The 13671-nt window shown below is 39.5% G+C and overlaps 1 protein-coding gene across 4 annotated transcripts in view; it reads left to right on the forward strand.

Moving 5' to 3' along the window:
* The first annotated feature begins 502 nt into the window (after positions 1-502).
* Positions 503-13671, forward strand: part of tjp1b (tight junction protein 1b) — a 40933-nt gene continuing 27764 nt past the window's right edge. For 3 of the 4 annotated variants that reach the window (XM_085359325.1, XM_085359328.1, XM_085359326.1), the window contains exon 1: positions 503-649. The gene's annotated coding sequence lies outside the window, so the exon portion shown is untranslated. Of the gene's footprint in view, positions 650-756; positions 777-13671 lie in introns of those variants that run through there. The other variant, XM_085359327.1, reaches the window with a different exon arrangement.

Below are 13671 nucleotides of genomic sequence, written 5' to 3' on the forward strand. Positions count from 1 at the left end.
AGTGTCCGCTGTTAGTCAATAAACATGTTCACCTAATGTGAAATTTAAAAGGCTTCTCGCAACCAATGCATTAATTTAAACCAGATTTAGTTTATCTAACGTATAGGCTAATAATAAATTTAAAAAGTGTAATTATAACAAGTTACATGAAAAAACATTAACAATCGTCGACGGTCCACTTCAGGAATATCTAATTACATTGATATTTATTAATCGATGACAAAATAACAGTCGCCTTAATTACTCGGGTCCTAAAACTGGATAATGATATGTTCACCGCAATCTGATAAAGCGTCTTCGGCGTGTTTTCTCCATCTTCAACGACGCGCTGGAATGGCGCTTCGTGTTGCTGGATATCACTGCTGCTGCTCCTGCTGTGGGCAGCCTCTCTGCTCTGCATCCCTGCTCTCCTCCTCCTCCTCTCCCCCCGCGGATAAACCGGAATGGTTTCTTCCAGGCGAACCTGTCACTGTCGCCGCGGCGGAGCAGGGAGCCGAAGTGTGAGCGCAGGGGGGGGGGGCAGGCTTCATCCACTGCCTGCCATTGCAGTGCGGCGGCTGCTGCTGCTCTGGAGCCACACCAGAGAGACCCCTTTCCTTTTATGTGAGATTTTAACAAGCACGCCGAGAGGACCATTGCTTTCACGAAGGTGAATGGTTATCTTGATTTTTTTCCTCAAGTGCGTTGTTGGGGAGCGTGTTTTTCTTTGCAGCCGTAGGAGTTGACTAGATGTGTCCCCCTGCGGGTACAGGCGAACGATAACGGTGCAAGCCGAGGTAACTTAGCTACCTCACTACTACCAACTGCATCTGCGCGCTATGCTAAGGGGTTAGCAAGTTGCCACGCTAACGTACCTCCTATTTGAAATGGCCAATAACGAGGTTCATTAACGTATTTTATGTGGGACATGCATAAACGGTCAGAATAAGCTACAGAATGCCTTGCGTTAGAGCTGTCATCGAGCGGACGGGTTATTAAGTGCGTCCAGGTAAGATTAGCTGGGAGTAGCTAGCCTAGCTGCTGGAACAAAATGTCGGCCAGCTAGGGGGCTGATTTGACCAAGAGGGTATAAAAGGGGCACAAGATTTAGTGTCAGGGTGCAGGACGCAAGGAGGGAGTGGTAATATGAAGTCAGCTGCTAGAAATATGACATGGTTTTTTTTCTTCCTCTTTGTAAATTAAAGGGGGAGGTGGTGCGCTGTCTCACCTTGTACTGATGTTCCGTTAGTAAAAAAAAAAACAAAAAACGAAGTGGGATTTTTGGGAAAGTAGTTAGGTCCCTAGCTGGGATTAGGTTAGTGGCACTGGACTACCTGCTCGCCTGCCCCGCTGTCGTTACATTTTAAACATGTCATAATAATACCAGCTATGTGTGTGCTTGTGTGTGTGGGGTCTTTGATGGGGATAAACGACTGTTTGGTATGGCGCATGCAGGCTAACTTTCATTGTTAGTTTCCATACTAACCAATGGACAGCTGCTAACATGAACTGAAGGCACCAGTGTTCACCTGTTTAGTATTGATTGATGTAAGTTTTTTTTTTGCATGTTATTATCACTTATCTCGTTTTCACATGTGCTGTAACCTATTTAATTTATGTACAGAAGACACTAGCATGTTAGGACGTGTAGAAATAAGAGATAACAATGAAGATGTGAGCTTCAGATTCTGACTTGATGTTATCCGGGATTTTAGTAATCGAAATATCCTGTATTGACTCTAATTTCTTTACCTTATCCTTCCAAAAGCTTCTTAAGGGATTCCTAAGTCAGTTTAGCTGCAGAGGAAAACAATCAACCACCTCTTTCTGGTGGTTCCTTATATCTCACAATCTTGTTTTGAATACAAAAGAAGATTGTGAGATGTCTAAGCGTCACTTCCGGCCAAGATGCCAGGTATTAAATGTGTATGAAGTTCTGTTATGTTTTTTGGAAAAATATAGCAGTGGTCCTGTCATGCATTTCACTTGTGTTGTTTTTGTTAATACAGTCTATGACTTTAGCACTGAATGCTATTTAACAATTACAGTGATTTTTTTTACCCTATCACATATATAATTACTGCATATTTTACTGGAAGTTTTGTGATTCATTGACGCACATCTTCATCTTGAACTCCCTTGTGCGTGCGACTAAAATGTGTAAATGCTGGCGACTGGCATTGTGATAGTAACACTAGATGAATCTGCAGCTGGGAAGGAAAATAGATTTGTCAAATGAAGTGGGAGAGTCGTACTACAGATGTTGTTTGTGGTTACCCTTCAGATGTTTCATTGCACAATCCAGTTTGCGTCTTTCTTTCCCTGCTGAAAAACAGATCAGAACACAGAGCTGTACAGGCAGCAACTCTGGCAAACATGTTACTGTGAAGAAGAAAATATCAACCCAAGGGCAGACATACATGTTGGTTTGTATGTTGCCCTGAGCTGTCATGAGAGCAACCATCATCTGAGTCATTGCGGTTTTGGAAGGAAGGACAAGCGCATCTGATATTTTGCCTACTTAAGTTAAATTTGACTGACTGCAGCTTTGTAATCCTGTGTATTTATAGAAACTGGCTGGAATTAGGGGCTTATCTGTTTGGTGGTGACAACAGACATACTAATGAGACTGAATTACTGTATTTATGCCATGTGTTTATACATGCTGCACCTATAAACCTTGGTTTTGCAGATAGGACTATGCACACAGATTGCTTTCTTATAAAGGATATCAAAGTGGATGGCCTCCGTGTAGATGATAAAGAATGTGTTTAAATTAAGGATGCTGGAAAACAATGGCTGAAAATGTTTGATTAGAGCCCAGTCCTGATTGTTGGGTGCTGATACCAATTTACATTTTTAGGCTTATGTATATGCAGACACAAGTCAAAGCTACATTAACAAGGAGAAAACAGAGCCATTGTTTATTAATTTACTGGAAATGTATTGTACAAACTAGATACCTGAAAATGAAGGTAGATGTCTTATCGTAAATTAAGTGTGACTTTTCCAATATTTAAAATGAAAATATGTTTTTAGGCTGTGGCTGAATATACTGGCTTTTACCCCATCCAATTTGGACTGTAGGTAACTGGATTCAGTGCCAACCTCCAAATCTGCTGGTGCTGCCGCTGCTAATGTTAGCCACATTTAGCAAATAATATGACAATGCATGTGCAATTTTGTGCATACTGCAATATGCCACACATTTTAATGGCTTTTAAAAGAAACTGAGAAATGTGATTAGGGCTGCAGCTAGCGATTATTTCAGTAATGATATAATAATAAAATAATAAGAATAAAAAATTCAATTAATCTTTACTCTGTGTTCTTGGAAGGCTTTGTGAGTTCCTGTACATGGGTTTCTGTCTGTGGAAGTGAATCAGTGAGTTTGTGTCTGTTAGCCTTTAAAGGAGAATGGGGTGGGTGCAATGAATAGACGCCAGCGTATCAGCACTCTGAAGTTTGCCCTGTGCTTTGATGCAATGTTTCTGCGCTGCTTAAAACAAGATGTTATGATGGTGTAGACGTTAATTAATATTAACGTCTCAGTGTCCAACCTAAAATCCCGCACGTCAGTGGCTCAGTTTTACTGGCCCATATACATTTTTATTGGTTTGTGGAAAAAAAAAGTTTTCATTTTTGAATATATCAATGCAATTTAATTGAGACAGTATTTTATATTATTTCACTTTGAATCCGAAAAATGTTTCTGAAAAAATCTTGAAATAAATATGGTCTAGTATTGCCATGCCCGTTTTCGACTCGCCCATTTTCGTTTCCATGTACAATAGGATGGCTGCCGTCAGCCTTCAGTAAGCTGTATAATTTAAAGGTGCCATCAGACTAAGTTAACAGTTAATCTGCAGATTTTAATAACTTCTGGAGGCTTACTGCAGACTTTTCGCTGTGTAAAACAAACTGCGGTGGATGGAGCAGCTACAAAGTCTGTTTTTCTTCACGTCTGAGTTTGTTGATCACGTGCTTTGATGAAGGACTCCCGCTCGTTTATCCCAGTAAAGGTTTTAATAATGATTACGGGAACAGCGCTGCTGTTTGGACGCTAGAAACACGCCGCTTTCTTTCACGTCTCAGTAACGGCTCCGCCTCTTTGCTCTTCGCGGTGTGTAAACAGACTCTGTTTCCATGTTAAAGTCATCATCACTGCTGCTGTTGTCAGTGTTTCTGTTTAAAGCTGGAAGCTGTGTGGACTTAATGTGGTCAGACTTTTTATTCACACGCTAATCCTAAATACGTTTGTATTGCTGGTCTGTTTTCAGTCGCAAACATGGGAGAGATGCTCGCTTTCGCGTTTCCATGGTGACATGGCGCTTCAGAGACAAAGCATCGAGAACTTTTTTTTTATATATAATTTTTTTATAATCGAATTATTCGAAATACTCGTTGCAGCTCCAAATGTGATTGATACTCATAAATGGTTCTTCAATAAAAATGCAGTATTTTTGGACTATGCCTAGCTTAAAATCACCTCAGCTTTGACTGTTTTGCCAACTTTAGATGAGTCAAGGGTATTTTTTCCCACCACATTTTTAGTCAGCCAGGAAATGAATCACTGGGAAGGTCCCTAGTAATTATCAAGTTACTGCAAAGATGATACATAAATATGCACCATAGTCTCATAAGCTGTGATGCTGACTGTGCTAATAAGGCATTGCAAACAATGAGTTTCATATCTCGATATACGTTCTGTGTAAGTGCAAGTGCGTGAGAAGTGTTCCCGCTGATTTACCCAATGTGTTACACTGTAAATAGTTTGCATTTCAGTGCTAGTGATAGCCTCAGGGGCCACTAGAATAACAAAGAGGGGAATTAATGAGTTAGCCTGTGCTATTTTGAAGAACTGTAACATAGGGCTGGGCCATATTATACCGTTCATGGTAATACCGGTATAATGTTAGGCAACGATAGGAAAATGAAATATCGCGATAGAATGGGAGTAAAACGCGCATGCGCAGTGCCTTTGTTTTCATACGCACATGGCCGATTGTTGAGTGAAACAGATGAACCAGAATTGGTTTGTAAAAATGGTGCAACTTCCATGATGTGGAACTGGTTTGGTGTTTGTCCGTCAGATACACAACAAAGCACATTTTTTTGCAGAACATGCAAGCGGCCGTTGTTATTGTTATATTTGTCGGACTAAGATGCTCTTAAATCTGGGAGTAATCTGGGTCCTAAACTCCGTATGCTTCAGGTCAAACGAACACTGCAGCATCACTGAGCGTTAAAAACTGTCTAAATTCTTTCATCTTTAATAAAACGATCAGCATTGCTGCTTTACCAGGTGTAACTATAAAGTTTAACTTCCAGGCATCCATGAAAACAAAAGTTATTACATTTAACGGAGTTAGAAGTTAGCAGGAAGCTAGCGGAAGTTAGCTCGCTAGTTTCGCTAGTTACCTAAGCATGATATTGCATGTTCTGACTGAGAGATTTCTGAAAAAAAATCAAACGTACAGCTCTGCTATCACTTCCAACATAAATGAAGACAGGAAACTAAACAGCAGTGACGTTTGTAGGGTTACTGAAGTTGGGCTAGCTGGTATATAATGATGTGCTACGTGATCGCTAGCGACACAGCTATGTTAGCATAACATAAACAGTGAAGCTGGAGGACGAACACTAACACTTTTCCACTTATAAAAGTTAACGTGAAGGTTCTTCATGGTTAGAGACAAATGCAATCGCATGGCAGGATGCTGTAAACGGACCAAACTTCAGTCAGGAGAACAACTGAGATAATCCATCCACAATACGAGGTTAGTCATCAATATACTGCAGCAACATGGGAATAGAGCAGCTGCCAGAGAATTCAACATTAATGAATCAATGGTACAGAAGTGGAGGAAGCAAGAAGAATGAGTTTAATAAAGTTTGATTTATCTGACTGCTTTGTTTCACTTAATGTGCCTTATAATCCCGTGCACCTTATGGTCCGAAAAATGCGTACTGCACACTGCAGTTTAATGTTGCAAAGCACCTCTTTTTAACTTCAGTGGATATTATACATGGTTATGCTCAGGATATGTCAGCCCATTTCTACTGGAAATGCCTTTTGGTTAAACTTTCAGCAAGGAATTTGCATTTGCACTGTTACATTTTTATAAAGCTTTAATGTACATAAAAACCAGCTTCTTGTTTAAGTGAAAATAAATGGAAGGTTGTCTTTTTGCGCTAGTAATGTTGTGGAGTTGTATTTTGTCTCGCATCAATTATATCGTCAGTTATATCGTTATCGCAAATTTTCAAATATATATCGTGATAAATATTTTTGGCCATATCGCCCTGCTCTACTGTAACATCTGTGCTTACATCTGTCCCAACATGTTAGTGTATCGTACTATAAGGATTACAGTGTATGTACGTGTCTGTTTCCTAACTCCTAGACACGTTAAGCAATGTGGATGAAACTTTCTATCTAGGATTATCAACATCTATATAGCTTTTGGGAATTATTTTATAACAATTAAGTCTATACATATTATAAATACTATTTGCGGTAGCTTAGTTACTGTAATTCTTACACAATGAAAATGTTGCTTGCAAAGAACAAAAATAAATTAATATATTTATCATGCATTTGTTTGGCATTTACTATTTGACTGTGTAGAGTGATATAATGAAGACAAAAAGAGTAACATGTTGACTTAACATACGTGTTTGTGCCTTAATACATGAACAAACTGAACAAGCACCACAGGCCTGGCAGGAACTTGCCACGGGGCAGGTTTTTGCTAATTTACTATAATTCACTCGTGGTTTTTGTCCATTTTTAAAAAAAAAAAAATCATTATTTATTTGAACGACTGTTTTCACAACAAAGCATAGTTTGGAAGTATCTAATATTGCATGTGTTTAAGGCTTTTGAGTTAGCATTCTGTAGATCAAGCTATAAATGATGGTATTTTGTTTCTTATGTACTACCTCACCCTTGGACTACATTTTGGAGACAGTGTTAGTAGATCAGTGGGTGTGTTGGACATGAAAAGGTCATTGCTTTGATCTGTGGCCAAATTTAGACTTCCTAGCAAACATGTTTTAACAATATGTCATTGAAATCTATGTTCTCATAATACATTTGCCCTCTGTCTGGTCATATGGCATGTTTACGTTGTGGTTGTAGTTTCAGTTACACAGAGGCTAGCTTGTGTAAATCAAGGCTGTCATAAATCCCGGTGTGAAGGGGATGTGGAATTATCAGGACGAATAGGCTTGGAAACTTTCATCAGTTTCATTTTGGCGTGAACCTCCTTTTTCTTATACTGTAGAAACCTCCCTTATCATTGCTGTTTCTCTTTGGCTCTGCTGTCCTCATTTCAATCACTGTGATGAAGAGGAGGTGGGGGCAGGTCAGTGGCTCAGCTTATCAGCACATTCCTGCCTTCTTGTGTGCTCTGTGTGGGGCACTGATAACTTCCACTGGGATGATTGAGTTCAGGACCAGATTTCCTGCTCTTATGTGCTCAGGACACTCTCGGGCTCTGGTTAGCATCACTAACTGGTGCTGTGGGGCCTGCAAATGGTCTTAGCTCACATTAAGCCTCCATCCACGTGAGTGAGTATCAAAACTTTTAAATTATGTTGTTATAGTTAATGGGACATAGCCAATAGGAATATACGTATTCAAATTCTTTCCTCAGAAAAAAAAAAATTGTTATTTTTACTAAAAACTGCTATATCTGATTTTAGCAGAAATCGTCTAAAAACGCACCTGATCAGCATCTATGGCAATAGCATCCATGGTACTAACTCTAAAGAGGTAAATATTTGCCCAGGGGTTCATGGGAAAACTTGGGGGAAAAAAGAAAACTGATTAAACATTAGATCTTGGAGTCATCCCAGTAAATGCTAATGTCTCCCATAACTGCATGACTTTCAATTAAATGTTTGCTATCTTAATTTAAAAAGTGATGGACATATCAGTAATTTATAAAGGAAAATATTTTGGAAAGGTTAGGGTTAGACATCACTTAATGCAGATTGGCATTTAACTTACAAAACGATTATTACATATACTGAGGCAAGTCATCCAGTCAACTCACTCTGTTGTCCATTATTTACTACACCACATGTGCTGGGTTTTTGCCATGTGTTGTGCGAGAGGGTGCAGAAAACAGATAAAGTGAAGAAGTACAAAATCTCCCTGTGATGAAGCAACACATGTCTTGTCTCATCTGATGAATGTGTACAAGAAGAGGAGTGTTGGGCACTTATGACAGCAGCAATGTGGCAGCCAAGGCTCTAATAACAGCTAATTATCATACTGTCTAAACACTAATCTGGAAACATGTTAATTGCAGTGTTGACTGCTAGTCTTGACGCTTAGCACATTAAATAAGATTTGCCTGCAGACTGCATTTATTTCAGGCTGAGAAACCCAAAAGAACTTTGGCCTTTCGTGTAGTTTCACATTCAGTCTTTATGCCCAAACATCACCTCTTCAAGGTAGGATCGTGTACTATTTTGAATTTGAAATGTGTTGTTACTAAGGAAACCTAAAGAGTAGAAAGCTAAAGATATAGTTGTAATCTGAGGCCAGGATGCACTTTAATAGAAATCCAAGCACAGACTAAAAGCAATTAAATGATCTGTATTCTTTTATGGTTTGCAATGTTTTCCAGCACCAGTTTTAGTAAAAGCAATAACTGTGGTATTTAATGTGAACTGTGAACGTACAGCTCAAGTTTCTAACGTTCAAACAGAGACTGCTGCAGAAGTTAATATGCTGTAAATATGAGTTCAAGTTACTGGAAATAGAGCTGTAGTTCATTTAAATAAGGGAACTGGTGGTTCTGTAGCTCAGTATCTCACTCAGGTTATGCCAAATATTTAAACATTTTAAAAGAAATTTTTTTTTAAATCTTTACATGATAAATATGCACACAGAGTGACATTTAAAGCATTTCTGGACCCCATTTTTTTGACCTTGTAGATGTGTGTAGCTACACATTGTTTAAAGAAGATGATTGCTGCTCAGGTTCTTTACATTCCTTTTTAGTTTGATGTGGAAATAATTAATTTGGAGGCCGGGAGGCAGGAGCTAGTGGAGAGAGCAAACTATGTGTGGAATCTGTCACCACTCTCAGGTTCAGCTGAGAGGGATGTAAATTTAACTCTTCCCCCCTTCCCCGCCGGTGACTGGGTGTCTGTCAGGCTTGTCCAGCTTTATCATTATCCTGACTGATGAGTGGGATTTCATGTCCCACATGGCCTTAGTAAGCTGTGAGCTCATGTCCTTGCATACTTGTGAAAATCTGCTGCTTTTTTTGTTTATTAGTCTATTTAAATTTGAATTTCAAATTTAAATTTGAATGCTTGGTCAATGCTGTTTTACAATATGAGAGGCTGAAAAACTCTTGTTGTAATAGTTGGTGTGTTTGTTCATATATTTTTTTTATTGTGGTGCATATTATGCTCCACTTCCTCTACCAAATGTGTAAAAACACAATGGTAAGCCATTCTCAGATGAGTCATCCATTTACTTTGTCTGGATGCACAGTGCATCTGTGTCAGTGGTCACTGCTGCCGAACATGCTCAAAGGGGCCAGTGTAAAGATTGGGTATGCAAATGATGCCCTTATAGCAGTCTGTAGTGACTGTCTCAATAAATGTCAGAAATTTTAGAAGTAATGAGCACTCTGTGACAGGCAGTAAAGGAGGTTTAAGTGCATGAGGTTGAGTGGATGGTTTATAGTTTAATGTCCAAAAAGGTACCCAGAGCTTTATGTGGGTAGCTGATGTCGTTGTGAAGGATGAAGTGCAGAATAAAATGCTGCTACTTCAGCCTGTAATACAGTAGAAGTACAGTAGTTTTTGATGCTGCTGTAAAGTGAAGGGTAACGCCATTCCATTCCTTGATGACCGCTCTTTTCTTATTGGTGGCGAAGGAGACAGCAGCTCTCCACAGACTTGGTGTGTGTGTAGGTGGCTGGGCGGTTGGCATATAGTGCAGATGACTGAAGTTGCCTTGGGATGAATTCATATGTTTGTGCAACCATGCAGATTGTCCTTGCGACAGGAAGCATTCAAATCAAAATAGTGTAAAATGACTTGACTACTGAAATAAACGCAAGCACCCTTATGGTGTCTTACAGTGTCCTCTAAAGTAGGGCTGCTCAATTAATCGAATTTTAATCACGATTACGATCTGCGCTTTCAACGATCATTAAAAATGACTGAGCCGATTATTAGCCCCTCCTTCATTTATCCGCGACACCTTAAAGGCCGGTCCGTGAAAATATTGTCGGGCCTAAACCGGTCCGTGGCGCAAAAAAGGTTGGAGACCGCTGATTAAGAGGACCCGAGGGAAGCTCGGAAAGCTAAGCAGAAGTTATTTGGAGAGGAGAGTGACTGCCGTTGGTTGAAAAGAGAGGTTAAAAACAAAAAACTTCAGTGGTGTTGCACACTATTTTATATTATTTTTTAAAGTCATTGTTAACCCTTTAAATCCGGTCAGAGCAGCATGCTCCGTTTTGTGTAACTATTTTTAAATCCCTGTAGAACCTGAACCGTGTAAGCTAGCGCAATAATTTGTTTGCATATGAAACCAGAGGAGTTGTACTTACAACTTATGCCATCAGCTTGTCCTCGGTCACGGTTTCCTTCCACATAAAGCTTTGCAAAAATTGCATAAAAAGCGCTTGCAGGAACAAAAACATAATATTCCAGAAACACGCTTCGCCGATCTGATCAGCTTTTCGTAACACTTCCCACATTGAAAAAGTCGTCAGCGGAACTATCACATGTCCGCTATTTCCTGGCCGAAACCGGAAGTGATGTCATTTTTGCGGAAATGTAGTTTTTTTTACTTGTAGGCCTTAAAAACCTATACTGGTCATGTTTGACTTTTCTGAATAGTTTCTGGGATGCTTAGAACTCGAATTGCACTGCTGGAAATAGTTTATTTTGATGCACCTGCTGTTTTCTTTGCAAATTTGCATCATAGGATTGTTTTTTTGTTTTTCCTGCAGTGTATATAAAAATTGGTGTATCTCCAAAATAAAACTATGAAGACACTCACAATAAGTTTCCTGTTATTGTAAACTATTTTTTGCAACTTTTTTGTATTTAAAGTTTTGAGGGATAAGCCTCTTAAATTTCTCCAAGTAGAAATATATGTAAAAAAACAAAAACGATTTTCAATTTTTTTGTAGTTTATTGCACTTTTTTGCAATTAATGTAGTTACTATGGACTTAATGTATACATATTATTAAAATATGGGCTATAACAGTTATATATCAACTTGAAATGCTCCCACAAATGGCACTACAGCATGTAAAAATATAATATAAGCTCTGGCGGACTTGGTGCTATAGTAGGTCTTAAAGGGTTAAATAAATATCGTCAAATAATCGAGATCTCAATTTCAGTGAAAATAATCGTGATTATCATTTTTGCCATAATCGAGCAGCCCTACTCTAAAGGCTGCTTGATTATATGTGGACCACAAACACTGGATTGTGCTTCAAAGAGGCACATAAATGTCTCCACAGGGGGCGATCCAGTGGTTGGATGGTGAAAACGCAAACTGCAGCTCCACACAATTCCCTTTTTCTCTTTAATAGATTTTTTTTACTGTCTCTACAGCAAAGAGCACGAAGTACCTTCACAGATTTGTACATAGTTAGATGTCATGGGTAAGATAATAGTTCAGTTAATTATAACAATAATAGGTATGTGAAACCAAACAAAAAAAAGAAACAAACACATTAGTTTGTGTTTCTTATTCCCAGATGTCTTATTTTTAATCTTAAAGATGCTTGGGCTTAGTAAAAAATGCCCTATAGTATACGGCTGACTGAAAGCAGCTGGTAGCTGATTGAATGCACTGATTTTGTACATTGTTACTGTTAGACATTAAAATGTCAGTCATTTAATATTGTTCACATTTGCACTCATCTGAAATGCGCTCATATGCAAGTTAAATGCCAACAGTGGAGATACCTGCACTGCAGAGGTTGCATTCTTGGAAGTTCAGTTTCAGCACGCTCGTTGATATTCATTTCCCAGTCATATCGCTAGGGAGTAGCTGTGACCATGCACAGCACATGCTCCCTTGCCTAAACAGACTAACTGGTGATGTTTTTATGATAAGCATGGGGAGTATGTTTTCATGTTTGAAATTATAGCTAAAGCGCAATATAGTTGGTTATATAATGTCCCTGACTGAAGCTACAGTTGCAGTTAGAGTAGTCTGAACCAGTGCTACAAAAGTGACAACAAACAAAACACAATGATATTTTAGCTGTTAGATGTTCCTGATTGAACATTTTACTTAACATGTTAGGTTTTTGTTGCTTTGCCTGCCTCTTGTATTTCCCTGTGTGGGTCTTTTCATTTCATGTGCAGTGTCATCAATCTGTTAATTTTACCCAAAGATTATATGAGTGTCAGATTTAAAGGTGGTTGTGTTTTTGCTGTAATCATGGAATCTGTGAATACTGACCATGAAGCTAACAGAACAGCCAATCTTCTGTGGGATTTCATTAACACGTTTAGCATAATTTATGCATGTAATGCAGCACACCTGAGAAAAGCAGGAGGTGGTTTGTAATATCCCACATGCTGAGCGAATTGGTGGATTCTGCTCCGATTTAACGGCAGCTCAAGGGTTAAGTCCGATACAGCAGTTTACACTGCGGATGGATGTTCACTAGTACAGAGGAGTCCCATGCTGTAGCGGAACTGCAGATCCCACACAGATCGCTGCCAAGCTGGAGGGGATTTGTTTCGATCCCCTGAGTGTGTAAGGATAGAGTTAGAGGGAAGGATACATTCAGAAGGAAGATGTTGGTAGAGGACACAGACCCTCACGGGCCAGAGGAAACGTTAGGGTGTAGCTGCGGAGTGTGTTTTATAACCCCTCACCTGTGGTCGTAATTTCTGTGGTTTCAAATCTAACAGAAGGAAAGAGGAAGGTGGGGGCAGTGTTCCTCGTAGCACTGATTGGTGCAGTCATGCACTGAGGCTGCTGATGTGCGTCTGCAGGAATCTCCTGCTGGATTTACTGGGGAGTAGTTGGAGTTGGAGACGCTTTTCTCTGTGTCCTCTGTAGTGAGCAGGATGAATTCATGTAAGTACCTCTAATCTTCTATGCATCAGTGTTATCTGAATACTTATGCAGCAAATAGATGAAAGGAGTAAAATTGAAGGAAAGGGAGTTTCACAGTTTCCTTTAGATAATACATGTGCTTCATGGCTGCGGATTAACTTTTCTATCAGTCTTCTGGGTTTCTTCTCTTGACCTTCGTATCGCTCTCCTGCATCTCTGCCACTGTGTTCCCTCAGTTAGAGATCCGCAGTACGGTGTCTTTCCATGTTGTATGTGTAGAGTGTCACTTGTCTCTCAGGGGAACCCTTGACTGGCACTAAGGCATGGGCTCTCATTAGCATTGGGCTATGCTCTCCCCGGCAGGAGAGTTTTAGCAGTTGTCAGCACTCCCCAGTACATCGATTTCAATTGCTGAAGTGATCAATCATCTTATTCTACTTTGTTGATTCATTGCCAGCAGCCACAGTGTTGTGTATTCATGTTGTTGTTTTCTTGTCTTTGGCTGCAGTGTAATTTGAAAACTGTCTTGGAGAGAAGCAAAAGGGAAAGAATTGTTTTAACTCAGCAGTATGTTTATTGCTAGGATTGAATATTTAAGCTTGCATTAAATGTTCCTCAG

The sequence above is a fragment of the Diplotaxodon limnothrissa genome, linkage group LG7 (assembly GCF_057381915.1).
Source record: "Diplotaxodon limnothrissa isolate DT_005_m linkage group LG7, D_limnothrissa_male_GT1.1, whole genome shotgun sequence".
Lineage (NCBI taxonomy): Eukaryota > Metazoa > Chordata > Actinopteri > Cichliformes > Cichlidae > Diplotaxodon > Diplotaxodon limnothrissa.